The 12307-nt window shown below is 39.2% G+C and overlaps 1 long non-coding RNA gene across 2 annotated transcripts in view; it reads left to right on the forward strand.

Moving 5' to 3' along the window:
* The window catches only part of LOC140612467 (uncharacterized), a 34749-nt gene that overhangs the window by 4036 nt on the left and 18406 nt on the right, over positions 1–12307 (forward strand). The gene's annotated exons all lie outside the window — the stretch shown is intronic.

Here is a 12307-nt window from a genome sequence, read left to right on the forward strand (position 1 = left end):
AAGAGAGAAAAGCGGGTAGAAAATTTATTTGAAGAGATAATAGCTGAAAATTTTCCTAATCTGGGTAACAAAACAGATATCCAGATCCAGGAAGCACAGAGATTCCGCACCGCCCCCCCTCACAAATTCAACCAAAGCAGGTCCATACAAGGCACACAGTAATTAAAATGGTAAAAGTAGTGATAAAAGTAATTAAAACAACAAGCGAAAAGAAAGGGAAACCCCATCAGGCTATCAATGGATGTTTCAGCAGAAACTTTTCAGGCCAGAAGAAAATGGTGTGATATATTTAAAGTGCTGAAAGGGAAAAATCTGCAGCCAAGAATGCTCTATCCAGCAAAGCTGTCAAACAGAATAGAAGGAAAGATAAAGAGTTTCTCAGACAAAAACTAAAGGAGTTCATGACCATTAAACCAGCCCTAAAAGAAATATTAAAGGGGACTCTTTGAGTGCAAAGGAAAGATCATAGGTGAGAGTAAGAAAAGTAAAAAACACAAAGCAGTAAAAATAAGTATTTCTGTCAAAATCAGTCAAGAGATTCCATTAAAAAAATAAAGAGGGTATGTGTGTGTGGGAAAAATATGACTCCATATACCTAAAATGTGGTGGGTAGAGGAGTAAAGGATGGGTTTAAACTTAAGTGACTATCAACTTAATATGGACTGCTATATACAGAAGATGTTATATACAGAATGGCAACCACAAATCAAAACCCAGTGATAGGCAAAGAGTAAAGGGAAAGGAATCCAAGTATATCATTAAAGAAAGTCAACAAACCATGAAAGAGAGCAAAAGAAAGGATCAGAGAAAACCTATAGAAACGACCATAAAATGAGAACAAAACAGCAATAAATATGTTCCAATCAGTAATTCCCTTGAATATAAATGGATTAAACACTCCAATTAAAAGACAGGGTATGGATGCCTGGGTGGCTCAGCCATTAAGCATCTGCCTTGGGCTCAGGGCGTGATTCCCGGAGTCCTGGGATCGAGTCCTGTGTCAGGTTCCCTGCATGGAGCCGGCTTCTCCCTCTGCCTACGTCTCTGCCTCTCTCTCTGTCTTTCATGAATAAATAAATAACATCTTAAAAAAAAAAAAAGACTTAGGGTAACAGAGTGGATAAAAAACAAGACCTATCTGTATACTTCCTACAAGAGACTCATTTCAGACCAAAAGACACTTAAAAATTGAAAGTGAGGAGATGGAGGGGCACCAGGCTGGCTCAGCCAGAAGAGCATGCAACTCTTGATCTTAGAGTTGAATTCAAGCCTTATATTGGGTGTAGAGATTATTTAAAAATAAAATCTTTAAGGGTTCCTGGGTGACTCAGTTGATTAAACATTTGACTCCTGATCTCAGCTCAGGGCTTGGTCTCAGGGTCATGAGTTCAAGCACCATGCTGGGCTCCATGCTGAACTTAGAGACTACTTAAAAAAAAAAGAAATTAAAGGGGCACCTGGGTGGCATAGTGAGTTAAGCCTCCGACCCTTGGTTTCAGCTCAGGTCCTGGTCTCCAGGTCATGGGATTGAGCCCTGAATCAGGGTACATGCTCAGACTGAAGTCTGCTTGGTCTTCTCTCTCTCCTCTCCCTCTGACCCTTTGACCCACATGTGAGTGTGCCCACTCACACATGCTTGTATGCTCTCTCTTTCTCCAAAATCAATCAGTCTTTTAAAAAAAAGATTTATTTATTTATTTATTTGAGAGAGAGAGAGAGAGAGAGAGAGAGCATGAGCTGGGGAGGGGCAGAGGGAGATGGAGAAATAGACTCTTCGCTGAGCATGGAGGCAGACGTGGGGCTGGATCCCAGGACCCTAAGGTCACGACCCCAGCTGAAGGCAGATGCTTAACCAACTGAACCACCCAGGAGCCCCAAATAAATCTTTTTAAATTATTTATTTTAAAGATTGTTTATTTATTTATTCATGAGAGACACACAGAGAGAGAGGCAGAGACATAGGTAAAGGGAGAAGCAGGCTCTGCGGGGAACCCAATGCGGAACTTGATCCCAGGACCCTGAGAACATGACCTGAGCCGAAGGCAGACTCTCAACCACTGAGCTACCTAGGCGTCCCTAAATCTTTTTTTTTTTTTTCAGATTCTTTACTCATTCGTGAGAGACACACACACAGAGAGAGAGAGAGAGAGAGAGGCAGAGACACAGGCAGAGGGAGAAGAAGGCTCCATGCAGAAGCCCGACGTGGGACACGATCCCAGGTCTCCAGGATCACAACGGCGCTGCCTTCAGCCCAGGGTGTGATCCTGGAGTCCCAGGATAGAGTCCCATTGTGAGGCTCCCTGTGTGGAGCCTGCTTATCCCTCTGCCTGTGTCTCTGCCTCTCTTTCTCTCTCTGTCTCTCATGAATAAATAAATAAATAATCTTAAAAAAAAGAATGATGTCGGCTATAGGATTTTTTAAAAATTAAAATAAATAAAATGAAATCTTAAAAAATAAAAGTGAGGGGGTGGTGAAACATCATGTAAATGGATATCAACAGAAAGCTGGGGTAGCAATACTTATATCAGACAAAATAGACTTTAAAACAAAGACTGTGACAGAGACAAAAAAGGACACTATATAATAATAAAGGGGACAATCCAACATGAGGACATAATAATTGTAAATATTTAAGCACCAACATGAGAGCACCTAAATACATAAAACAGTTAATAACAAACATAAAAGAAATAATAGTAATACAATAATAGTAGGGGACCATAACACCATACTTATATCGATGGACAGATCATTCAAACAAAATCAATAAGGAAAGAGTGGCTTTGAATGACACACCGGACCAGACGGGTTTAACAGCCAAATTCAGAACATTTCATCTGAAAACAGCAGAATGCACATTCTTTCCAAATGCACATTCTTCAGAACAGACCACATATTAGGCAACAAAACAACTCTCAATAAATTAAAAAAATTGATATCATATCTTGCATCATTTCTGACTAGAAACTAGAAATCAATGACAAAAAAATCTAGAAAGATTACAAAAACATGGAAGTTAAATAATGTGCTACTAAACAATGTATCAACCAAAAAATCAAAAAGGAAATAAAAAATTACATGGAGGGGAGCTTGATTGGCTCAGTTGGAAGAGTATGGGGCTCTTGATCTTGGAGTCATGAGTTCGAACCACACTTTGGGTGTAGAGATTACTAAAAATAAATAAATAAATAAAAATAATAAGAATAAACTTAGAAAAAAAGTTACATGGAAACAAATGAAAATGAAAACAATGGTCCAAAATCTTTGTGATGCAGCAAAAGTAGTTTTAAGAGGGAAGTTTACAGCAACATAGGCCTACCTCAAGAAACAAGAAAAGCCTCAAATAAACAGCCTAACCTTATATCTAAAGGAGCTAGAAAAAAAAAAAAAAGGAGCAAACAAAATCCAAACCAAGGAAAAGGAAGGAAATAACAAATGATACAGAAACTAAAAACAATAACAAAAAACAATAGAACAGATCAATGAAACCAGAAACTGATTCTTCGAAGAGATCAACAAAATTGATAAACCTCTAGCTGGATTCATTGAAAAGAAGGAGGGACACCTGGGTGACTCAGTGGTTGAACATCTGCCTTTGGCTCAGGGTGTGATCCTGGTCCTAGGGTCGAGTTCTGCATTGGGCTCCCTGTGGGGAGCCTGCTTCTCCCTCTGGTTATGTCTCTGCCTCTCTCTCTGTGCCTCTCATGAATAAATAAATAAAATATTTTTTTTAAAAAAGGAAGAAATAGAAAATTGGAACAGACTGATTACCAGCAATGAAATTAAATCAGTAATCAAAAAACTCCCAACAAACAAAAGTCCACAGCCAGACAGCTTCATAGGTGAATTCTACCAAACATTTAAATAAGAGTTAATACCTATTCTTCTCAAATTATTCCAAAAAATAAAAGAGAAAGGAAAATTCCCAAATTCATTCTGTGAGGTATCACCCTGATATCAAAGCCAGATAAAGATAAAAAAAAAGAAAAAAAAAAAAAGAAAAAGAACCACAGTTCAATATCTCTGGTGAGTATAGATGAAAATATCCTCAACACAATATTAGCAAACCAAATCCAACAATGTATTTTAAAAGCCATACACAACAATCAAATGGAATTTATTCCCAGGATACAAGGGTGATTCAATATTGGCAAAATAATCAATGTGATATATCACATCAATAGGAAAAAGGATTTAAAACCCTATGATCATTTCAATCGATGCAGGAAAAGCATTTGACAAAGTACAGCATCCATTCATGATAAAAAAAATAAAAAAACCTTCTGCAAAGTAGGTGTAGAGGAAACATAAACTTCAACATAGTTAAGGGCTTATGTGAAAAACCCACAGCCAACATCATACTCTGGTGAAAAACTGAGAGTTTTTCCCCTAAAGTCTGGAACAAAACAAGGATGCCTACTCTCACCACTTTTACTCAATATATTGCTGGAAGTCCTAGCCACAGCAATCATACAACAAAAAGAAATAAAAGGCATCCAAGTTGGTAAGGAAGAAGTAAAACTTTCACTATTTGCAGATGATATGGTACTACATATAGAAAACCCTGGGATCCCTGAGTGGCGCAGCGGTTTAGTGCCTGCCTTTGGCCCAGGGCGCTATCCTGGAGACCCAGGATCGAATCCCACATCAGGCTCCTGGTGCATGGAGCCTGCTTCTCCCTCTGCCTGTGTCTCTGCCTCTTTCTCTCTCTCTCTCTCTCTCTCTGTGTGTGACTATCATAAATAAATAAACATTAAAAAAAAAGAAAACCCTAAAGACTCCAGCAAAAAAGCCACTAGAACTGATAAATTAATTCAGTAAAGTCACAGAATACAAATCATGTACAGAAATCTGTTGCCTTCTTACACACAATAATGAAGCAACAAAAAGTAAAATCTGGGAAACAATTGCATTTACTACCATGATGAAAACAATAAAATATATAGGCATAAATTTAACCAAAGAAATGAAAGACCTGTACTCTGAAAACTATAAAATGCTGATAAAAGAAATTCAAGATGATTCAAAGAAATAGACATTCCATGCTCATGGATTGGAAGAACAAATATTGTTAAAAAGTTTATATTACCTGTACTCTGAAAACTATAAAATGCTGATAAAAGAAATTCAAGATGATTCAAAGAAATAGACATTCCATGCTCATGGATTGGAAGAACAAATATTGTTAAAAAGTTTATATTACCCACAGCAATCTACAGATTTAATGAAATCTCTATCAAAATATAAAGAGTATTTCTCACAGAACTAGAACAAATGACCCTAAAATTTGTATAGAGCCACAAAAGACCCCAAATAGCCAAAGCAATCTTGAGAAAGAAAAACAAAACTGAAGGTATCACATTCCACATTTCAAGTTATATTACAAAGTGGTAGTAATTAAAACTATTAAAACTATAGTACTGGCATAAAAATGGATACATAGATAAATGGAATAGAATAGAAAAACCAGAAATAAACCCACAATTATATGGTCAATTAATCTTTGACCAAGGAGGAATGAATATACAACAGGAAAAAGATAGTCTTTTCAATAAATCGTGTTAGGAAAAGTGGACAGCAACATGCAAAAGAACGAAACCACACTGCTTTCTTTCACTATACACAAAAATAAACTCAAAATGAATTAAAGACCTAAATGTGAGACCTGAAACCATAAAATCCTTGAAGAGAGCACAGACAGTAATTTCTCTGGCATCAACCATAGCAAAATATTTCTAGATATGTCTCCTAAAGCAAGGGAAATAAAAGTAATAGTAGACTTTGGAGACTACACCAGAAGAAAAAAATTCTGCATAGTCAAGGAAGCAAACAGCGAAGCTAAAAGGCAACCCACTGAAGAGGAGAAGGATTTGCACATGACATCTTAAAGGGTTAGTACCCAAAATATATAAAGAACTGATAAAACTCACCCCCCAAAAACAAATAATCCAATTAAAAAATGGGCAGAAGACACGAACAGACATTTCTCTAAAGAAGACATACAAATCGACAATAGGCACAAGAAAAGATGCTCAACATCACTCGTCCATCGTCAGGGAAATGCAAATCAAAATCTTACACTTGTCAGAATGGCTAAAATCAAAAACAAGAAATAACAGGCATTGGTGAGGATGTGGAGAAAATAGAACCCTCTTGCCCTGTTAGTGGGAATGCAAACTGGTGCAAACTGCAGCCACTGTGAAAAACAGTATGGAGGTTCCTCGAAAAAGTAAAAATAGAGGATCCCTGGGTGGCTGGGGATTTCTGGGTGGCTCAGCAGTTTAGCGCCTGCCTTCGGCCTAGGGCGTGATCCTGGAGTCCCAGGATCGAGTCCCACATTGGGCTCCCTGCATGGAGCCTGCTTCTCCCTCTGCCTGTGTCTCTAACTCTGTGTGTGTGTGTGTGTGTGTGTCTCATGAATAAATAAATAAAATCTTTATAAAAAAATTAAAAATAGAACTAGCCCAGCCTGGGTGGCTCAGCAGTTTAGCGCCACCTTCGGCCCAGGACCTGATCCTGGAGACCCGGGATCCAGTCCCGCAACGGGCTCCCAGCATGGAGCCTGCTTCTCCCTCTGCCTGTGTCTCTGCCTCTCTCTCTCTGTGTGTGTCTCTCATAAATAAATAAAGTCTTTAAAAAAAAATAGAACTATCCTAAGACTCAGTAATTGCACAACTGGATATTTGCCCCCCAAATACAAAAACACTAATTCAGAGGAATATATGCCACATTGTTTATTGCAGCATTATTTACAATATTTACAATAGCCAAACTATGGAAGCGGCCCAAGTGTCATTCGATAGATGAATGAATACAGAATATGTGGATATTATAATGGAATATAGAATATGCAGATAATATAATGGAATATGATATAGTATATATAATAATGGGATATTATTCATTCATAAAAAAGAATGAAATCTTACCATTTGCAACAACATGGATAGAGCTAGAGAGTATAATGCTAAGTGAAATAAGTCCATCAGAGAAAGACAAATACTATATGATCTCACTTATATGTGGAATTTAAGAAACAAAACAAATGAGCAAAGGAAAAAAGAGAGAGACAAGCCAAGAAACAGACTCCCAATTATCGAGAACAAATTGATGGTTGCAGGAGGGGAGGTGGGTAGGGGATGGGTGAAATAGGTAATGGGGATTCAAGAGTACACTTATCATGATGAAAAAAAATCAAATAAAAAAGTTGTGTGGGGGGATGGCCTAAGGTGACCCAGATTGGCAAACTGGACAAAGAAGCCCAGGGCAACACCATATGCCTCAGCAGTTGCCTTAGCCTTGTTAGTGGAAAGAACTTTAAGGGGCCACAGCAATCCCACCTAGGGGGACCAGTTGGCTCTGGCGTTCAAACTGCCTAGCTCAGCATAAGTAGGTATGTCACCATGGGCTAGTTGCTTAATATTCTTATGCCTCAGTTTCTGCTGCTGTGAAATGGAGATAGTGATATCTATCTCATAGGATCAAAAAGTGCAGTTATATAAAGCAGAGCAAATGTTCATTGGTATTATTACTCTCTCCATCATTAACATGGATGGATTGGGTTATTGCTGTGATTTCTCTGCTTTGCGTGCCCTCGGTTCCTGGTCACGCTGCTTTGAAGAATGAAGAGGCAGGACCAGACGAAGAGTGGTAGCAAAGCAAAGCAAAGTTTGTTGAGCGATTTATACTAAAGCCCCTGGAGAGGAATAGGGCCCAAGAGGGTCGCCCCTGGAGTTTCTCAGTTTAGGGGGTTATCTTAAGTAATCAGGATGTGATGAGTCATGCCAATCAGGGCTTTGGTAACTTATCTGTCTACCTATTGGGTTTTTTAAAAAGATTTTATTTATTCATGAGAGACACACAGAGAGAGGCAGAGACACAGAGAGAGAAGCAGGCTCCCTGCAGGGAGCCCGAAGTGGGACTAGATTCCAGGACCCCGGGACCATGACCTGAGCCAAAGGCAGACACTCAACCAACCCAGCCACCCAGTGCTCTTCTTTACCTATTAGGTTAATGTCTCTGTGCTGATGGTCTTTTTTTGCTGACATCTGGGGGCTTATGTCCTAACTGCCCCTTGCCCATGACAAATGCTTTGTGGTTAATGGCCTTATTTTAGGACATTTTGCAAAATGATTGCAAAGTAGAATGTTAGTGTGGTCTTGTCTAAGGTGCAAAACAGGATGTCAGTGCTGTTTTATTTTAGCTGTTCTGACTCCATATTTTCTTGTTGGGAACTCTGGCCCTGACTACCTAACTGTACAACTCACTCCTAACATTATTACTAAGAAAAAACTATCAGACATTATTTACTGAGGATTTACTTTATTTTATTTTAAAGATTTTACTTATTTATTCATAGAGATACAGAGAGAGAGAGAGAGGGAGAGGCAGAGACACAGGCAGGGGGAGAAACAGGCTCCATGCAAGGAGCCCGACATGGGACTCGATCCAGGGTCTCCAGGATCATGCCCTGGGCTGCAGGCGGTGCTAAACCGCTGTGCCACTGGGGCTGCCCTACTTTATATACTTTTAATTTAATCTTCATAATAAGCCCACGTGATGGATATTATTACATTTAACAGAGGAAGGTGCTGTGACTCAGAGAATATGTGAGCCCAATAAATCAGAACTTTTTTTTTAAAGATTTTATTTATTTATTCATGAGAGACACAGAGAAAGAAAGAGAGATAGAGACAGGTAGAGACACAAGCAGAGGGAAAAGCAGGATCCATGCAGGGAGCCCAAAGTGGGACTCGATCCCAGGACTCCAGGATCAACTGCTGAGCCACTCGGGTGTCCCAATGAACCAGAACTTAAAGTCAGTACTAACTCCAAAGTCTTTTCCTTTAACCACCATGCTGTCTTGTCTTCCTGCTGAAACTCACTGCAAAATGTTTCTTGTACGCTGAATTCATCCTGTCCAATGCAGCTCTTCTGGAAGCTCATAGGTCATTCCTTTGACTACAGCTGCTTGCTGAGTGCTTGGGCACAGCCAAGTACCAAGTGGCATTGGCTGCTAGGTTCCCTGTCCTCAAGGAGCTCAGTGTCTGTTGCCAGCTGTAGACAAGAGAAGACTAGAAGGAGTGCTAACTATACCACAACTCCATTCTCCTCTTCTTCTTAGGTAGAGGGCCTCCTAATTGGAGATTACATTTCCCCATGAAATTTGCATTTAGGTGTGGCTAAAGAGAGTAGAGACAATGTGAGAACTTCCCAGTCTTGTATTTGAGGTGTTGGGCATATAAACCCTCGTTTTCCCCCTTCCTATGGACCAGAGTATGGATACAAGAAGCAAATAGGATCAACACTCTAGGGCAGAGTCTTCAACCAGTTTTCTACAGGACCACAGAATTGGCCTCGAAATGTTTCCAGACGAGGGGTTCTGTATTGTGATTTAAAAAAGAAAAAAGCAGCATTATATATTTTTTTAACTTCATGTGTCCTGTGATGCCAATGCTTTCAGCAATGGTCAGTAACCAAGCAGCCTCAGATACCACTAGAGGTCGTTCAACCCTGTCTAGCAACTGTGTTCATCCATGAGCTTTCAAGGTGAGCTCAGGAAGTCCGGTGATCATTTGTACATACTGTGTTGCTGGGATGGGATGGTGTGAAGACAGATGACATTAGCCTTGCCCTCCTGAATGACTTCCCCCAAACTCCCCTTATGCGCTGATGACTGTCTGATGGGAGCAAACTTTCTGGTAGGATAGAAAATCAGAGGAAATTTTCCTTCTAAATAAATAATTTTTACACACTGTGGCTCAGTGGCCTCCCTGCCACTTCGCTGTTGATGTACACACTATAAAACATGAATTATGCCAGGTAGGAGTGAATTTTAGCCTCATTTCATATTTTTGCAAGTTTCTGGTTTAGTTATTTATTATGCCCTTTTATTGTATGTCTTATTAGCATTTATGTTTTACAAATGTGTCTAATGGTCCAATGTGGTGATTTTTCATTATGAGGTGTGAAATGAAAGAGGAAAAGCTTAGGACTATGGAAAAATCTGGTAGAGTTGGTAGTAAAGAATTACAATTTACAAAGGCAGTGATGGCTTCAGCAATATTGAAAAGAACTTTACAAATTTGACACGTAGATGCGCTAATTGTTATCAATTGGTATTTCAAAGCAAACAGATTAAGGCTTTTATTTTATATTATTTTTAAAAAGATTTTTTTTATTTATTCATGAGAGACACAGAGAGAGGCAGAGACATAGGCAGAGGGAAAAGCAGGTTCTCCATGGGAAGCCAGATGCGAGACTCAATCCCAGGATTCCGGGATAAGACGCTCAACCACTGAGCCACCCAGGCACCCCTAAGACTTTTATTTTAAAGGTCACGTTCAGTAGAAAGTTTCAAAGAGCAAGTTATTTGGTAGCAGAACTCACTGTGTAGACAAGAGAACCTAATAACGCTGGCACGTGAAATTAGAGTGAATGAAATGGTAGCGTATGATGCCAAATAAAGAAGTGAAGAGACTCTTAGAAAGAGCAATAAGTTGATGTACTGATGACGTCACATGATGCTGAAAGCTGTTTGTTTGTTAATAAACTGAAAAACAACAGACTCTTGGTCCAGGCTGATGAGTCCATGTATTTCACCTGTAAATGCCATGCTATATAGCATGTGTAAGATTTGTAAGTGAGGGTTATAAGCAAGAAAACTTTCTCTGCTGCAAACAGCTTTGACACAGAGAAACAAACAGCTAAGCTATATTTAGTGTTTTCTTCACACCTGGACTCAAAAGATCTGTTGGAAGAACTGCCAGGGCATTTGAACTGATGGTATTCCCATCAAGGGTTTGTTTCACAAGGGTTTTCACTGCTCTTGTTAAAATGAACAAAGAAACAAACAAAACAACCAAAACCCAACAAGCAAAAACTTGACGTTGTCACACACACTGCCTCCTTCACAGAGAGTCAAAAACTCTTGGAGATGAAGAAACCATTATGCTGCAAAATGGTTCACTTTTTTAAACCAAGACTGGTTTATTTGAGAGTGTTTAAAAAACTGTGATACAATCCAGAATTCTACTTCTGTCTATGTACTAAAAGAATTGAAAGCAGATAACTGTACACCCATGTTCATAGCAGCATTATTTACAATAGCCAAAGGTGGAAACAACACAAATATGCATGGACAGCTGCATAGCTAAACAAAATGTGGTATGTACATATAATGGAATGGTACTCAGCCTTAAAGAGAAAGGAAGTGTGGACACCTGCTACATAGATAAACCCAGAATATATTGAGCCTAGTGAAATAAGCCAGACACCAAAGAACAGATATCATATACTTCCATTTAAATGAGGCACCCAGAATAGGCAAATTCGAAGAAAGAAGTTTGAATAGTGGTTATCAGGGTTTATGAGGAGCAGATAATGGGAAATTGTTAAATGGGGTGAGTTTCAGTTTAGGAAGATGAAAAAGTTCTGCAGATGAATAGTGGTGATGGTTACACAACATTGTGAGTGCACTCAATATCCCTAAATTGTGCACTTCAAAATGGTTTAAATGGTAAATTTTGTTATGTATATTTTACCACAGTAAAAAAAAAAAATTAAAACCTGCAAAAACTGGGACAAAGAATACAGAAATCTCTTGGTGGCTTCACATTCTGTACGTGGTCTGTTGGGAAAGCATCAATTTGGTTGGGGAAAGATGCTGACTGAATCTACAGGATGGGTCATCTTATCTAATTGTTGAAAACTCCACCACTGATTGCCTTCTAATAGGAGTTGACATGAGACACAAATATCTTCTCATTCTGTGAGCATTTTAAGAAGCCATCCATAGCCTAGACCATCATGCGATCAAGTTCCCAGTTCTGCACTTTCCAAGTCTCTGCAAGCGGCCAGCCCATCAGATATTGCTCATGAGTTCATATAAATCTGCACCTCAGGTTCTTTTTTCTTTCACACAAAGTGGATAACATCTGCATTGCCCAATGTTCTGCCCACTGGGAGGATTTTTCTTCACCACTGTCTTTCAATGCCATCTGTGAATGTGTTGTCATGCAGCATCTGTCCACTTCTGGCTGTGGCTGGCCTGCAATGCAGAGCCTTACACAAGGCAGGTTTGTACTTTTTCCTTATCTCCTTGCAGCCTTTGAGTGTAAATGGAGAGAAAGGAAGTGAAGCAGTAGAAGCAGATACCATAGGAGTCTGAACCACCTGCATGGGTTTATTTGTGCCTTTTGGATCTTCTGGGGCCAGTATCATGCATACTACTTTTTAAAAAGATTTATTTATTTATTCATGAAAGACACAGAGAAGCAGACATAGGCAGAGGGAGAATCAGGCTCC

This window comes from Canis lupus, chromosome 21 (assembly GCF_048164855.1).
Source record: "Canis lupus baileyi chromosome 21, mCanLup2.hap1, whole genome shotgun sequence".
NCBI classification, from domain to species: domain Eukaryota; kingdom Metazoa; phylum Chordata; class Mammalia; order Carnivora; family Canidae; genus Canis; species Canis lupus.